The sequence below is a fragment of the Hetaerina americana genome, unplaced genomic scaffold (assembly GCF_022747635.1).
Source record: "Hetaerina americana unplaced genomic scaffold, ioHetAmer1.1.p SCAF_9, whole genome shotgun sequence".
In the NCBI taxonomy this organism is placed as follows: Eukaryota; Metazoa; Arthropoda; class Insecta; order Odonata; family Calopterygidae; genus Hetaerina; species Hetaerina americana.
In genome coordinates, this window is record NW_027287538.1 from 3,512,977 (window position 1) to 3,528,355 (window position 15,379).

At 45.5% G+C, this 15,379-nt stretch overlaps 1 protein-coding gene across 1 annotated transcript in view; it reads right to left on the minus strand.

The window, feature by feature from the left end:
• Nucleotides 1-14,038, minus strand: part of LOC139698997 (histone-lysine N-methyltransferase SETD1A) — a 617,878-nt gene extending 603,840 nt beyond the window's left edge. The window contains exon 1 of the mRNA XM_071597992.1: nt 12,936-14,038. The gene's annotated coding sequence lies outside the window, so the exon portion shown is untranslated. The remainder of the gene's footprint in view (nt 1-12,935) is intronic.
• Between the last annotated feature and the right edge of the window lie 1,341 nt (nt 14,039-15,379).

Below are 15,379 nucleotides of genomic sequence, written 5' to 3' on the forward strand. Positions count from 1 at the left end.
ATGATTTTCACTCGCGCTGACTCCCAAGTAATTCGTTCTTTGATGAGGACCATTTGGATTCATTTTGATCCACAAGATTACATGAATTCGAAATTTAAGTACTGAGGTCATCAGTACGTCAAAGGTCCATTGCGCAAATGCAAATTAGAAATAAAATATTCAAAAGAAAATAAAGCAAGCGGGGGTGGGCTGACGTAAGCTTTTAAATGATAACAGACGCGATATATGCTTAGAGGGCGCTCTTGGGTGAACTGAGGGACACAGATCTACAAAGGAAATAATGCAAGGTTTACATAAAAAGTATCGGTAGCAAACCTTTCCCTGACCTCAGCGTGAAGTACAGAATTCAGACCGTCCGTTTAAGTGTGCGCGTGATCACAGATCGTATATTGGCATTGATAGCACAGTGACAGTGCACACCATTATATCACTGAAAACTTGGCGATGCGATGAAAGATCTGCGCTAAACTCGTCCTCCCGAAGGTCTTTGGACGGACGGCCAAGTTAAGAGTAGAGTGTCTGTTTGCAAAGACTATCTGCAGCGACATCGCTACGATTCCCCAACCCCCTTACAATCCCGACTTGGCACCAGCAGCCCATTATTCCTATTCCTTATTAAAGTGAAATCCTATTCCCTCAAAGGACACTCCCATCTGATGCCCTAGGTTCCGCCAAAGAAGCTCGCACGCGTACCCTTATCCGGAATCTGCCAACCAGGGAGCCTTCGAGTCGTGGAAATGGCGCGGGGGCAAAAGTGTGTGTCGACGCTCATTTACTGATCGAAGAATTACGACAGGCATTGTGGCAATATCTGAAATAAATCTATTTTTTCCGAATCTTTTCCCGATACTTTTTATACGAACCACATACTGTATCCTACCACTCCCTGACAATCCAAACATTCTCTCGTCCATCACGGTCTTCAGCATTCATCCGCCACGCACTATTATTTTTATTTATTATTATTATTAATAAATAAATAAAAGTTGATAAATATTATTTCGTGCCTCTCCTCCACTTTCTCCGGAAAACCCTCTCCTCACTCACTTTTCCATGCACCTCGCACTCATTCCTTTCCCGTCAATTCCCAATTTCTTTCCATTTAATCCTCCGCCGCTTCCACTTTTCGAATACTGCCCATCCACACACCGCGCCCTCCTCAACGACCGAGTTCTCAAGTCGCGCGAAAAACGACGTCCTCCCGTAAAGATTTCCATTAATTCACAAATCGTATCGTAAAGAAAATCACTGCGTTTATGGCACGAGGGGGGGGAGGGGGAGGGGTTGGATAACTTTGCACACTTGCGCTCCGACGAGGAACTGAGTGGACTTCCGAAAAAACACCAACCCCAAGTTGTCCCCTCAATAACGGCGGCGATAAATCTGACGTCAAACACTGGTGAATACTCGGGGGAAAAGTTCCCCGGACGAGTCCCCCTCGACTCCATTGTGAGACGCCGCCATATTGGGAAGCTCGTTCCTCTACGGACGGCACTTAATCACGGGGTCGAGTACTGAGAAGTAATTCATCTTAAGGCTTCCGCGACGTCTTTCTGATGAAGGGTCCATGCCGCTTCCGAGAATTGCCGCCGCGTAGGTTGGCTTGTCGAACAACAGTTTCGCCTCCAGTCCAGGATGCATCTTCAGGTCGGCCAAACTAAAGTGCTGGCTGGCTAGAGAAAAACCGCTTCGCTGGTTTGTTTGTTTGTTAGTTGAGTGGAGAAGAGGACTGGCCTTTGTAGCTTGCCATTCGCCCTCATCAATTTTTATTTATTTATTTTATTTATTCGTATACTCTGCAAGCCACCGCTAGGGTGTGTGGCAGGGGGTGGATACACACCAGACCAACTCTGACCCGAATATGACCCTACCGCGGCCGAACAATGTTATTCTAATCCCTTATCGTTCGTGGAAAAAATGAAATCTAAAACCTATATGTTCTAAACTTAATCTGTGTAATTATATTGAAATGATCTCTCCTACGATGTAGTACGATTGGGGTAATAATAAATTTTCGACATCATCACTGCCAAAGAGACCTCCTTCCAATTTTTGCAAGAGCTTCAGTCTGTAATTTAACCTTCGCTCCATTGAGTTATTCCCAGCCTAGCTGCTCTGATGCTGCTTTGGATACGCTACTAAGTTTATCATAACAGCGTCTTACAAATCTAGCTCCTCTACGCTGCATGCGATCCAATTCAACAATCAATCCAATTTCGAGAGGATCCCATTTATATTAGTAGCATATTCTAAATGAGGCCTAACCAGCAAAAGAGAACATTTCTCTATGATATTTTACTCATATTTACCCAGTACTCTTCTAATAAATCCTAATATCTTGTTAGCTTGTCCACATATTCCCCGCATAATTTTCACCCAGGAGAGGACGAGAGTGAGGGTAACGCCCATTTTGGTGTTCCCGATACAGTAGGCGTTCGGGTGGGAATTGATCTTTTTCCAAAAAAGCATGATTTCGCATTCCTTTAAGTTTAATTCTAATTACCAAGTGTCGCACCAGCGCTGTATAGCATCGAGGTCATCTGTCAAAGCTACAGTGTCCTCGGTATTACGGATATCACGGCAAGCCACTGCATCGGCGGCAAATAAACGTGCCTCACTAGTGACCACGGAGTCAATGTCGTTAACGTAAAGTAGGAATAGAAGAGGTCGGATAACAATTCCCCGGGGAACTAACTGACAGCAACAAACAGTTTACACAGATTTTGATATAAGATAAAAACACAATTGTTTTGAATCCTTAGAAAATGTTAATTATGCACGGCGAGTAATCAGATCCAAAAGGGAAGTGATTGAGGGGAAACAGCATCGATTGCCAGCACCTGTCAAATGCACACTGCTCAAAAGAAATACACGCACCGCATTTGAGAGCGGAGGGGTGAGCGGGAAACCACCACTCGAATTGTCAGATTTCGTCATTGAAAGTTCGCGTGCTCACTTTATCGATTTTAAATGCGGTTATTAATTCTTTACGCGAGATATCATCTCTTTTTAATTGGTAGCTTCATGGAATTTGTTTCCTCCGACGTCACTTATTGAATTCTCACAACGTGCCGAAATGGAATAAGTAACTTGGTCATTCCACACGGACACACACCTGATGATGATGACGACGACGTCCAACCTCGAAACCTAGGTCCAATTCTAAATAAAGTGCGTTTGGAATCACAACATTAATTATTTCATTTCAAAATGGTAGATTTAGTTCCATAGTTTTTTTAACAATCTCCTACATCATCCGACAACATCACCGCTATGACTCTGTTCCATTAACGTGGGTTATTATCGTTACAGTCTCACCATACAGTCTGGATGGAGCAGCAAAATTAATTTCGACGCATTAAAAAAAGAGTAAATATATATCAGCCGCCCAATGGTGGTTATATCGGCGCGATTCCCACTTGCTACCGCCCGTTTACCACGTGGTTAATTACGACGACGGTGGAAAAGGGAAGGGGGGCCGGGGGCGTTAGTTTCAAAACCCTAACCCACGTCCACTAAAACCACCGTCTCCGAACACACTGCGAGTGACTGACTGTTTGACTAAGCGAGCACGCGTGTCCCCATCCGTTTTATATTTTGATATTTATGCATTACTCTTCTGTATTAATGCCAGGTTGGTTGCGATTCTGTTTCCTTTCATTTACATTGTTTGCGCGTGATTGAGGTTCACAAGAGACACTGTTTTCCGAACACACCCGCGTGATCGAGCGTGCGATTTTCAATTTTCCTCCATCTTCTCACCACCTTGTTCCTACCAGCTATTAAACAAACCCTGGGCCGATCAAGTTAACGTACCACCTTGGCTATTTCGTTTTTCCATCTATCCTCCGTCCCTCGCACGCCGGCGGGCACGTCTGCTCCACTGTGCGGCGTGCCTTGACTCAGCTTTCGCCCGCTATACCTCGCGAAAGCGTGTGAGGCAATGAGGAATAGGTGGGCGGGGATGGGTGCGCGGTCACCTGCTCGTGACGTGGGCGATGACTAGCGGCGGAGAGACGCCCTCGCGTCGTGGATGCAAGCGGAGAGAGGAGGTATGATCTCACTGCGGCACGAGACCGTCTCGTGTTTTATTGGAGTCATTTCCAGATCTGCGCCGCGCATGCGTCGACGGCAGACGGCTTGGCTCTCCTCCCTCCGCCCTCATCTCATCGCAAATCTCTCGACGCGTTCCATTTCCCTGCCGCGAGATGCTGGATGGGCCGTGCTCGCATATGAAGACAGATCTGTCCTCCTGCAAATGCTTTCTCATGATGGGGTGTGCCTGCAGTCTAGTCGAATACCACCACGTCTTCTGAGAACTGCATCGAAAAATCTCTACAGTGGGTCCAACCCAAAGGAAGAAATGGGGGTTCCCACGTTATTGTTCTTCGAAATAGAAACCTTAATAACAAAAGGTCATCCTCTCAGTTGTTCTTTCCCTGTGTGAAACGCAATCTTAAGTAAAAATATTGGTTATTTTTTGTGCAAACATTTCTTTGTAATATGAAGGAACGTCCCGGTTGAAAACTAATATTTCGCACAGCAATGCAAATGTTCTCGTTTTGATGAATACAATAAATCCCTCCCCACGTAAACTAGTCGGACATTAGTTCTAAAATTCCAAGCACGTTCTAATTTCTGCACGTGAAAGAGGTAAATTGTACTGTGACAAGTTCCGGCATTACTGAAGAGTTTGCCCGGCAACTAATGGCGTCTTGGTCAGTTGCCAAAAAGCTGTTGCGTATTTTTGCGATAAGTGTGACGCAAAATTTACTTACTCTAGAAATAACTACCGACTGATGTTTCGGTCATTGATTTTTACCATCATTGAATTTCAATTTCTCCATAAAAATTTGAAGCATCCTTAACAAAGGCGAGTTAAAAGTTTCCCAACTCGCCGTTAATGCTAATAGCTATTATGACTAACCTTTCATAAATACAATTAATAATACTCAGGTTATCTGTTTCCATTTTCCTAATGATAAACAGACCTAATTACCAATACTTCACGGTCGTCGAAATTTAGTTTCTTGAAAGCCATACTACGAAAACGGAATTAGTTTTTAGATACTATTAGCCGATATGCAAGGTTTCTATAAAAAAAGTAACGGAAACAAATTTCCCTGATGTGTACTGCGTGAATTGTTTTCACGCAGCCCATCGGTTTTTGTGTGTACACATGATCCCTGGCCGTACATCGGCATTGACCAGACAGTGACAGGGCACGCACCATTATGTCACTGAACATTTGGCGATGCGATGAAAGATCTGCGCTTAACTCGTCCTCTCGAAGGTCTTTGGACGGACGGCCAAAAGAGCAGAGTCGAGTATCTACTTTCGAAGACCGCGACAATTCCCCAACCGCCTTACAGTCGCGACTTGTCACTAGCGGTCTATTATCATTTATATTCCCAAAAGTGAAATCCTCCCTACACACAACATGGGATACAACCATGGGACCCTAAATGCCGTCAAAGAAGCTTGCACGCTTGTACCCTTGATGACCTTCCGCCTACCGGAAGGGATCCTCCGAGTCAAAGCGCAAAAGTGTGTTTCGACGCTCAAGAAGGGATGCACTTTGCCGATTTTTGAGGCATTGTTGGAGCAATATCTTAAATAAATCTATTTTTCCGAAACTCTCCAGGATACATTTTATGCAAATCATGTAAGCTTAGGAAGGAACTTTTTTAAGCTAAATGTGTTTAAATCTTTGCGTCGTCGTATGATTATTATTACTTCATTGGTCTACCGTAATTTTTTTGATAGACAAAGATGAACAACGATGAATTATTTTGCCTCTCCTAACAAAACACCACCCGAGACACGCAATTTCCCCATAAATCAATACTTAATTCAGAATACTCCATTCCTCTTCCCTTCTTTCCCTCCCATCTGCTCATTCTAACCCTTCCTCGCTCTTACTAGTAATCCCATTTATCAGTAGCATCGCACTACTTGAACTTTTAATTTCAATTTGATATTAGTATGCACAATGACACTTAAAAAGAGTACTACTTATATCCCTTAAATCGAATGCCATTCAGCCATTGCTTAAAAATGCAGAGCTCAACGATAAACCTAGAATAGAAGAGTTAAGTCAGAGTAAGTGGGATGAAATACGAGATTACAACATGCACTCGAACATGTTATAATCTCGTACTCATGTAATAGAATACTCGCGCTCATGTAATAGAATATACTCGCTCGTAATCTCGTCATCATGTAATAATATGTAAATGAAGTCGTGAATGATTAATATTTGATTGACGCCTGCCCACCAGTTGAAGGAAAGCAAAAAGCGATCAAGCGCCATCCGTCTCGCGGGGAGATGGTTACCCGGACGACGCGAGCGAGGGGACAGCCCTCGGGAGGAGGGCCGGCAATCCACGATGACGCCAAATGTAACGTGCACGACGTGGCACCACCTCGGGAAATCACACTCGTCGACTCACCATTGCGAAACGTTCTCTCAAATCAGAGAGCAGCATAGGAAAAGAAGACGTTCGACAATCGAGTGCACCAGCCCCGAGGTGCTCGCCACCGAAACTGCCCTCCGCCACTCACGCAGCAAGGGTTACCGATCGTACACACACGCTCACCAAATTAGCGCACACTCTTTTGCGTTCTTGTAATCTACGGGCAGACGCAAGAAATATGCATGGTCCATTATGAAAGTAATGCGCATGGTTTTATTCTGTGGCGAGTATTCATGGCAGCGCGGTAAAATCGGTTGGGGAAATGTGGAGGGGGGTCCGCCCTTCCAACGCAGTCGGTCGCCAGTTTGCTCCGTGCAGTCTGAGCTGAAAGACGAGCAACCGCGTGAAATGTGTTTTTCGACTTGGTATCACTTGGTGCCACACGTCCTTCATCGTTACCAACCTCCTGGCCCGGAGCACCCCCATCCCCCTTACTGTTCCGACTTGGCCCGCGAATGTTTTGGTTTTCCCGACTGAAGAGAGAGCTGGAGAGAAAGCATTGGGGTACCGTGGAACACATCCAAAAGCAAGTTACTCCACGTTCCCGTCGAGAGGAGTTTCAGGGTGCCTACCAGAGGCGTGGCAGACAGGTCTCGGCAAGGGTATTATTGATGCAGAGGGGAGAGTATTGTGAAGAATTTCAATCATTTGTACAAGTACGATCAATAAATGTACGTATCTTCCCCAGAGAATGTGCATTAATTTTATAGAGGACCCTATACAACCAATTATCAATTAGCATTCCTGCCCGTGCCCCAACCACACCACGGCCCCTTCCCTCTTATTTGTACGTTACTTTAATTTACAATACGTTACTCCATTTTTCGTTGCGTTGCATGTGATGTTACAATATTTTACATCACGTTTACGTTGCTCTACTACCGCCATTGTGTCGCGAAAGGCACTGGTAAGAGTAATCGACCGTTTAGAAGGACCCTGGAGGATTGTCACTGCCCAATGCCACGGTCTTCCGCTCTACGGGATCACTAGAAGGAGACAGAAAACAACTTGAGCAGCAGTAAAACTCGTTTCGGACACAATTTCTTCTCAACTTCACACCGTGCTTACTATTTTCAATTATCCCTCGGCCCCGCTCACAGAATAATCCGCCTCACTTCTACCACAAAATTAATCAAATCAAATGGATGGAAATCCGCGAAAGAAGAACAATGTGCGAAACGAAACAAAAGATACAGTAATTACATTGGAATATTTTATGCAGCGGAAATTTATAATAGGTGTTTTATTACTAATATTTATTCATTTATTAATTTAAAGAGTTCATACCCAGCAAAAGGGTGACGGGCGACACACTTGGCATTATTCCCTCTATCTTGATGCCGTGAGATCGAGATGGTGCACGCTTCTAACTCCGTGTGACGCTGCACTCGAGTCCGACCGAGCCGCCGCGGCTCCAGTCTGCGCCGGCGGAATCCCTCAAGCGATGCCTACAATACACCCGGACCATCCGGAGAACGCCGACATCGACCAAGCCACAGGACATGGGAAATATACAAGATCTGTCCCAAAAGGAGTGTGACATATTTTTTCCTGGTTGGACTAACGGGCGGCGGTTATTGGAACAGCGCTACGCCATCATATTTGCTATAATATATTACTCTATATTGCATTACTATATATTGTATTACCATATATTGAATTAATATATATTGAATTTTATATATTGTATTACTATACATTGCATTAATATATATATATATATTGTATTACTTTATATTGCTATTAGCATATTACTCCGTCAGCTTTGTACCCGAGTCATCTATTCAAATTAACTTTAAATAATTTTGCCTTGCCTAATGATTGAAAAAAAACAAATATTACACCAATTTTCAAGAAAGCTGATACAACAAAAGCCAAGAATTATAGACCGGTAAGAATCACATCAGTAGTTCGCAAAATAATGGAAAAAATAATCACTGAGTACACTCAAAAATGGTGGACAAGAGATAAATGGCTATTCAAACACTAACATGGGTTTAGAACGGGATACTCGTAAAAACGCAGATTTTGGGAGTTAGCCGGCGTCGCAATCGATAACGTCGACGCACTGATGAAAGAAAGGATTTTGATGCGGTAATCGTTGATTTTTCGGCAGCTTTCAACCGAGTGCCTCATGATAAATTATTGTTAAAGTTGGAGTCGTTACCACTGGATCTGACGGTAGAGCAATGAATAAAAAATTTCCTTAGAGGCAGAATTCCAAAAGTAAAAATAGGGGATACATTTTCAAATGAGGCGAATGTTATAGCAGGAGTTCCACAAGGCAGTGTTCTAGGGAAATTACTCATCCTGATTTACGCCAACGATCTACCAAACAATTTTCATTCCCAAATAAGACTCTATGCTGATGACTGCATTATATACAGACGGGTAGAGCATGTAAAAGACCGCGTAATACTACAAAATGACATCGATCGCCTTGGTGGCTGGGTCACAAATGATATTACGGGCATTAAGATGAGTAAGACTAAGCATAATTTTTTAAGGTAATCTACCGGTTAAGGTAGGTTTTTGGATGGACACAACTACCAAACAAATATTTTATTCCTCCTAACAAAACACAAAATCCATCATCCTACTCTATATCAGGTCCCTCTTCATCTCTGAGTACTTTCTTCCTCCCTTCATCCCGTCCAACATCCCTATCCTGTTCCCTCCCCTTCCTCTTTTGCCCAACATTCTACCCTCAATTACAGTCTTCAACATCCCGCTGCCGGTCAACGTCCCCTTCATCCACTTTTCCTGCCTCCATAGGATTGCTCCCAGCAAACCCCTCTCTTCGCTTACCATACCAAGTACTTCCTCATTTGTATTCTTCTCTGTCCATTTCATCTTCTCCATTCTTCTCCACACCCACATTTCAAAAGCCTCCAATCTACGTCTATCCTCCTGCTTCAATGACCACGTTTCCGCACCATACATAGCTACGCTCCATATCAAAGTTTTTACGAGTCTTTTCTTAACATCCTTACTCAAAGTCCCTGTCATCAACTCCCTCCTACTTGTGAAAGCCTCTTTGCCTAGCGCAATTCTTCTCCTTACGTCCCTACTACTTTGACCGTGTTAGTCGAAAACACTACCGAGATACATAAACTGTTCTACCTGCTCTAGTTTTTGCCCTCCTATTTTAATGTTAAGCTTGGCCTTTTTCTTTCTAGAAAATCGCATAACCTTTGTTTTGTTAATATTGATTCTCATCCCATACCTGTCGGACTGAATTTCCAATTCACTCAGCCATGCTTGCAGCCCCTTGGCTGACTGACAAACTAAAGCTTGGTCATCAGCAAACCTAACTGATTTTACGAATTCCCCGCCCACTTTCATTCCTACCTCGAGTTCTTCCCATGCCTCTTTGATCATTTCCTCTGCATACAGGTTGAACAGCAACGGTGATAATGGGCAACCCTGCCTTACACCTCTTCCTAACACTGCCCATCCTGACTCCCCGTTTCCCACCCGCACCTGAGCAGTCTGAGACATGTACAGGTTGCGGATTAGCCTCCTTTCCCTCCAATCTATTCCTATTTTCTGCAATATACTCATTAGTTTTCCCTATTCACTCCGTCAAACGCTTTTTCGAAATCTACGAAACAGGCAAATACCTCCTGGTTGTACCCTATATTCCTCTCGATTAATAATATCATTTCTGCTATGGCATCACGCGTACCTCTCCCCTTTCTAAACCCAAACTGATCATTCCCTAAGTAATCATTTGCCTTAATCTCTATCCTTTTGTTTATGATCCTGATAACACCTTTAGCTGCGTGGGATATCAATCTTATCGTCCCGTAGTCCTCACATGACGTAGCCTTTACCTTTTTCGGAATAGGAACTAAAACTGATCTCACAAAGTCTTTCGGCCAGATTCCTTCCTCATAAATACTACGGATCAGCCCATATAGCCTCTTCCTCCCACATTTTCCTAAGCATTTCAATAGTTCCGCGGGAATGTAATCCACCCCCACGGCCTTATTTAGTTTCATCTCCCTTAATGCCCTTTCTATCTCATCGTCTAGTATGCCTGGACCTAAGCTGTCTTCCTCTACGTCATATTCTTTTTCAATGTCTAACTTTGTTGGTCTAAGCTCTTTGCCACACAGTTCTTCTAGATATTCCTTCCATCTCTCTTGGATCTTTCCTGTGTCAACTATTACCTTACCCGCCTTATCTCTGACTGTTAGCATAGATCTTCCTTTTTCACTTCCCGATAAAGATTTAACTTTTGCTGTACAGCGCACCGATTTCACCCTTCCTCTGCAGACTTTCCACATCCTCGCACTACGTCTTCCACCATGCTTATTTTGCTTTATTTGTTGCCCGCCTCAATTTATTGTTTAATTCTTTGTACTTCTACTTGTGACTGACTGACAAACTAGACCTTGGTCATCGTCAAACCCAACTGGTTTTGCGATTTCCCCTCCGACTTTCATTCCTACCTCCAGTTCTTTCCATGCCTCTTTGATCATTTCCTCTGCGTACAGGTTGAACAGCAACGGTGATAATGGGCAACCCTGCCTTACACCCCTTCTTAACACTGCCCATCCGGACTCCCCGTTCCCCACTGGCACCTGAGCAGTCTGAGACATATACAGGTTGCGGATTAGCCTCCTGTCCCTCGTATCTATAGTATTCCTATTTTCCGCAATATACTCATTAGGTTTTCCTAATTCACTATATCAAACGCCTTTCCGAAACTAGCAAATACCTCCCTGTTGTATTCTATAGTCCTCTCGATCAATGTTCTCATTACTGCAATGACATCACGCGTACCTCTCCCCTTCCTGGACCCAATACTGAGCATCCACTTAGTGATCATTCTCCCTGCCCTCCTTGTTTTTGTTGATGATCCTGAGTATCACTTTAGCTGTGTGCGAAATCAAACTTATTATTCTGTGGTTCTCACATAATGTAACCTTTATCTTTAGTGGGATAGGAACTAAGACAGATCTCACAAAGTCTTCCGGCCAGATTCCTTTCTCTGAGATGATACGAATCAGCCCATTGAGTCTCTTCCTAATACATTTTCCTAAACCTTTTGATAGATCTGCAGGAATGTTGGATACCCCCATGGCCCAGTATAAATCTCGTTGCAATTGGGCAATTGTCCTGTTGGCAGCGGTCAAGTCTGGTCAACGCTCACTGTTACAATGCACATACATACATTAACACACAAGAAGAATGTATAGGAGACAACTAGATCTTATATACAATTACGTTTTAAGATCACCGCCCGCACCATCCAATACACATGGGCTAGTCTCACGCTATATACTACCTTGATCAAAAAGTTCCCGGAATAACCACCGTGTGGCGCTCCCATCGTTCCGATTTGAGTTCTGTTTTTTTTGTTAAATTGGTACATCTGTTGTTGATCCTCCCAACATTCCGGCCATTTTTTTAACTCCTCCGAAAAATAGGATTCGTCGAACTCTGCAAAATACGCCTCTGTCGCGGCGATAACTTACTCGTTTGACCAATAATTTTTTTCCCGCGAGCCATTTCTTCATGTTAGGGAATAAGAAAAAGTCGCAGGGAGCCAGATCGGGTAAATAAGGGGGGTGCGGCAGTAATTCATAGCGTAGTTTATGCAGTTTTCGAAGTTGACAGCCGGATAAACTTGTTGTCCACCGTGAGCAGTCGCGGCACCCATCGGGCCGACAATTTTTTCATCGCCAACTTATCATGTAAAATATTAATGCCTTTCCGGTCGACACACCCACGGCCTCTGCTACTTCGCGCACTTTCGTTCGTCGATCAGCGAGAATCATGGCGTGGACTGTTTGAATGATTTCCTCGGTAACCACGTCTGCCGGGCGTCCTGGTCGCTCCTCATCAAATAACTGATGTTCGCCCACATTTAAATTCCTTGAACCAATATCTAACTGTGGTCATAGATGGCGAAGTGTCCCCATAAACAGCATCCGACTTTGCTTTTAACTCCTCGCATTTCTTCCCATCCAAAAACAAAAGCGATTACCGAACGATACTGTTCTTTTTCCATCTCAGCGAAAATCACGAAACACGTCTTACTCAAATGGATTACCTTAAAAAAATTATATATATATAATATACCATATTATATATATATATATATAATATACCATATCATAATATCATATATGTATATATATGTATGTATGTATGTATGTATGTATGTATGTATATATATATATATATATATATATATATATATATATATATATATATATATATATAATATACCATATTTATGCACATACGCCCGTGTAAACAGTGCCTGCACACCAAAGCACACCCCCTCGTACAACCTTGCGGCTGCCCGTGGCTGCAAATTTTTTTCCAGGTGAGCACGCATTAACCCTCCTACTGGAAGGGTGCACCTAATTGCCAATGGGGCGATGATGAATCTTCTCCGAAGCCACTCTACGCGGACATCGCCACAGTTCGAAGGTGACTCACCTTGAATGGTAATCACCGCCTCGCTCCCCTCTCGGCGAAATCCCGGCGAAGGAGGACACCACTTCCTCCCCCACTCGCCTCTCCTCCACCACGATGCGTCCCCTCTCGTTCCTCAGACTCCCGCCGATGCGCCACACTCGACTCCCCAAAACAACAGAATAAAACTCAAACTCCCGCGCGCGCTATTATTTATTCCATATGCTCCTTCCCGGCCGTTGCGTCGTATTATCAACAACACTTCCACCCCTCCGGCACAACACACCCACGCACGACAACAGCCCCCTCGCAAAAGAGAGAGGGCAGCACGAACAGTGAAGGGAGGGTTGCTTTCCCGTGCACCACAGAAACAAAAGCCCAGGGAGATTACGCCACTTGAAATGCAACGCACAAGGTGTTTTATTTCAGAAAGTATCACTCAAGAGTAATAAGAGCGTGGTCCACTGCTCCAAACGAAGCTTGGGCCGGGGCCCTAAAGGGACAAAGGGCCCACGGTCGGGAGAGCATCTGATGACAACAAACACTCCACGGTTTGTGGAGAGATGCGACACCCACGTGTTAGCGAATCGATCGCGACGAAGCGGTCAAAAACTTTCGCCGCAGCTCACGAGACAACTCGGGTTCGCTGGGCGATGAAAATGCCCTTTCGTCGCTTCGGAGAGAGGGAGGGAGAGAGGGAGGGGGATGGTTTCAGGACGTCGCCGAGGGCGAAAAGGACGGATGATCCAAGCGCGGCTAACGGCGAACTTTGATCCGCCGTGCCCGAGTAGGGGAGGCAGAACGGGGGTGGGCGTTGAGAGGGGGGAGGGAGAGGACACCGCACGGCGAAGTGTGTTGTTGTTGAATGATCGGAAATTGAGAAAACAAACAGAAAACGTTCACACGACTCACGATCTCAAATGGAACGAGACCATTCCTCGGAATTGGAGGCGTCGACTTCCACTATCCTCGTGATTGAGGAGAGTGCGTTCCTCACGGCCGGCAGGGATATTTATTATCTATTCATACATTTCCAACCGGGATGCATTGAAAGGAGACTCTTCATCCCCATAGCGTCGAGGGTGAGGGACTTCGAGTGACTTGGCGACTCACACTGAACAACAATAATGGATAGATCCTCTGCCCCAGGCACCACTGATGATGATGAGAGCATTGAAGGAGGGCTCCGTTTTCACGAACAGCGGGGTTCTCTCACCCACCCACCCCTTCCCCGTCGCAAGTATCACACACGCTGATGCACGCACACAAACACAAACACAAGAGGCACGCACAGCTTTCCCCGAACGCCGCAGACCGTGCCTATCGATTGCCGCCGTCGCCTTGCCCCGATCCTTCGGGGCTGCTGCGAGCGGATGAGGAGAGCGAGGGAGTCGTCGGGAGGAGACGACAGTGGGAGGACTGACGACGCCTTCCTCTCACTCTTCCGGCAGTTGGTGTCGCCGGGGCGCGAGGGAGAGACTCCGGCGTCCACTTCACCCGGACGAGGACAGACAATCACTGTGGCACACGACACGACAACTCAAATGGTGCAAAAAATGAAAAACCTCTCGTCCGCTTCGTTAACGTCATCCGAAATGCGAATCCACACGCAGTCCTCTTTCGATTCCTCGGGGCAATGACGGGAAGTATTGAGGTGGTGGTGATTCCTGGAAGCCTCTTCTGTGAGGGTTGTACGCACGGTTGCACCATGCGGTCGCCGCTCGACGCATGCACGCTCGAGAGTCACGGAAGAGGTCCAGGTGTGCGTGGGAGGGGGTGTTTGTGGACGCGTCGGTACCACGTGACAGGCGGGCTTGAGATCCCCCGACCGAGGGAAAGAGAGAGAGAGGGGGAGGCACACAAAGGCGTTGCTTTCACTCCGTTAAACAAGAGAAAGACGGATGGGTTTTTTCTTCCCTCTTTCTCCCTCTGGCGGTGGTGTGGGCCGGACGGACTCTCCCCGCTATATATTCCTCCTCCGAGGAGTTTAAAAAAAAAAAGTCGAAGGGACAAGGTGGAGAGGAGAGAGAGAAGGGGAAAAATTCCTTCGAAATGCCGAGACCCGTCCCTAAGTACGGGGGTGGATACCACCTTTAATAATATTATTCTTATTTTTTTCTCGTTTCTCACGAGAGACGGATGGGGCTACGTCAGCAACAGTAGAGACGATGGGAGAGGGGCGTTCGTTGAGGTATTCCGAGTTTCTCACGCTCTCCTGGGAAATTCTCCCGAACGAGTTGCATTTCCTCCTCGCCTCGCGAGACTTGTCCTCTCCTCGGCGGCGACCCTCTTTCGCTTCCCTCAGCAACGAGTGAGACAAGTGTCGAGTTGGTGAACGAAAGACGTTCCAAGAAACGCGAAATCCCGACTAAGAAGTGCTCGTGGGAGGGATGACAACGGACCGTCGGGGTGAGTATCGCGCCCTCGACCTCTCGGTGCATCTGAAGTTAGTTGATGCCGGTCAGCAA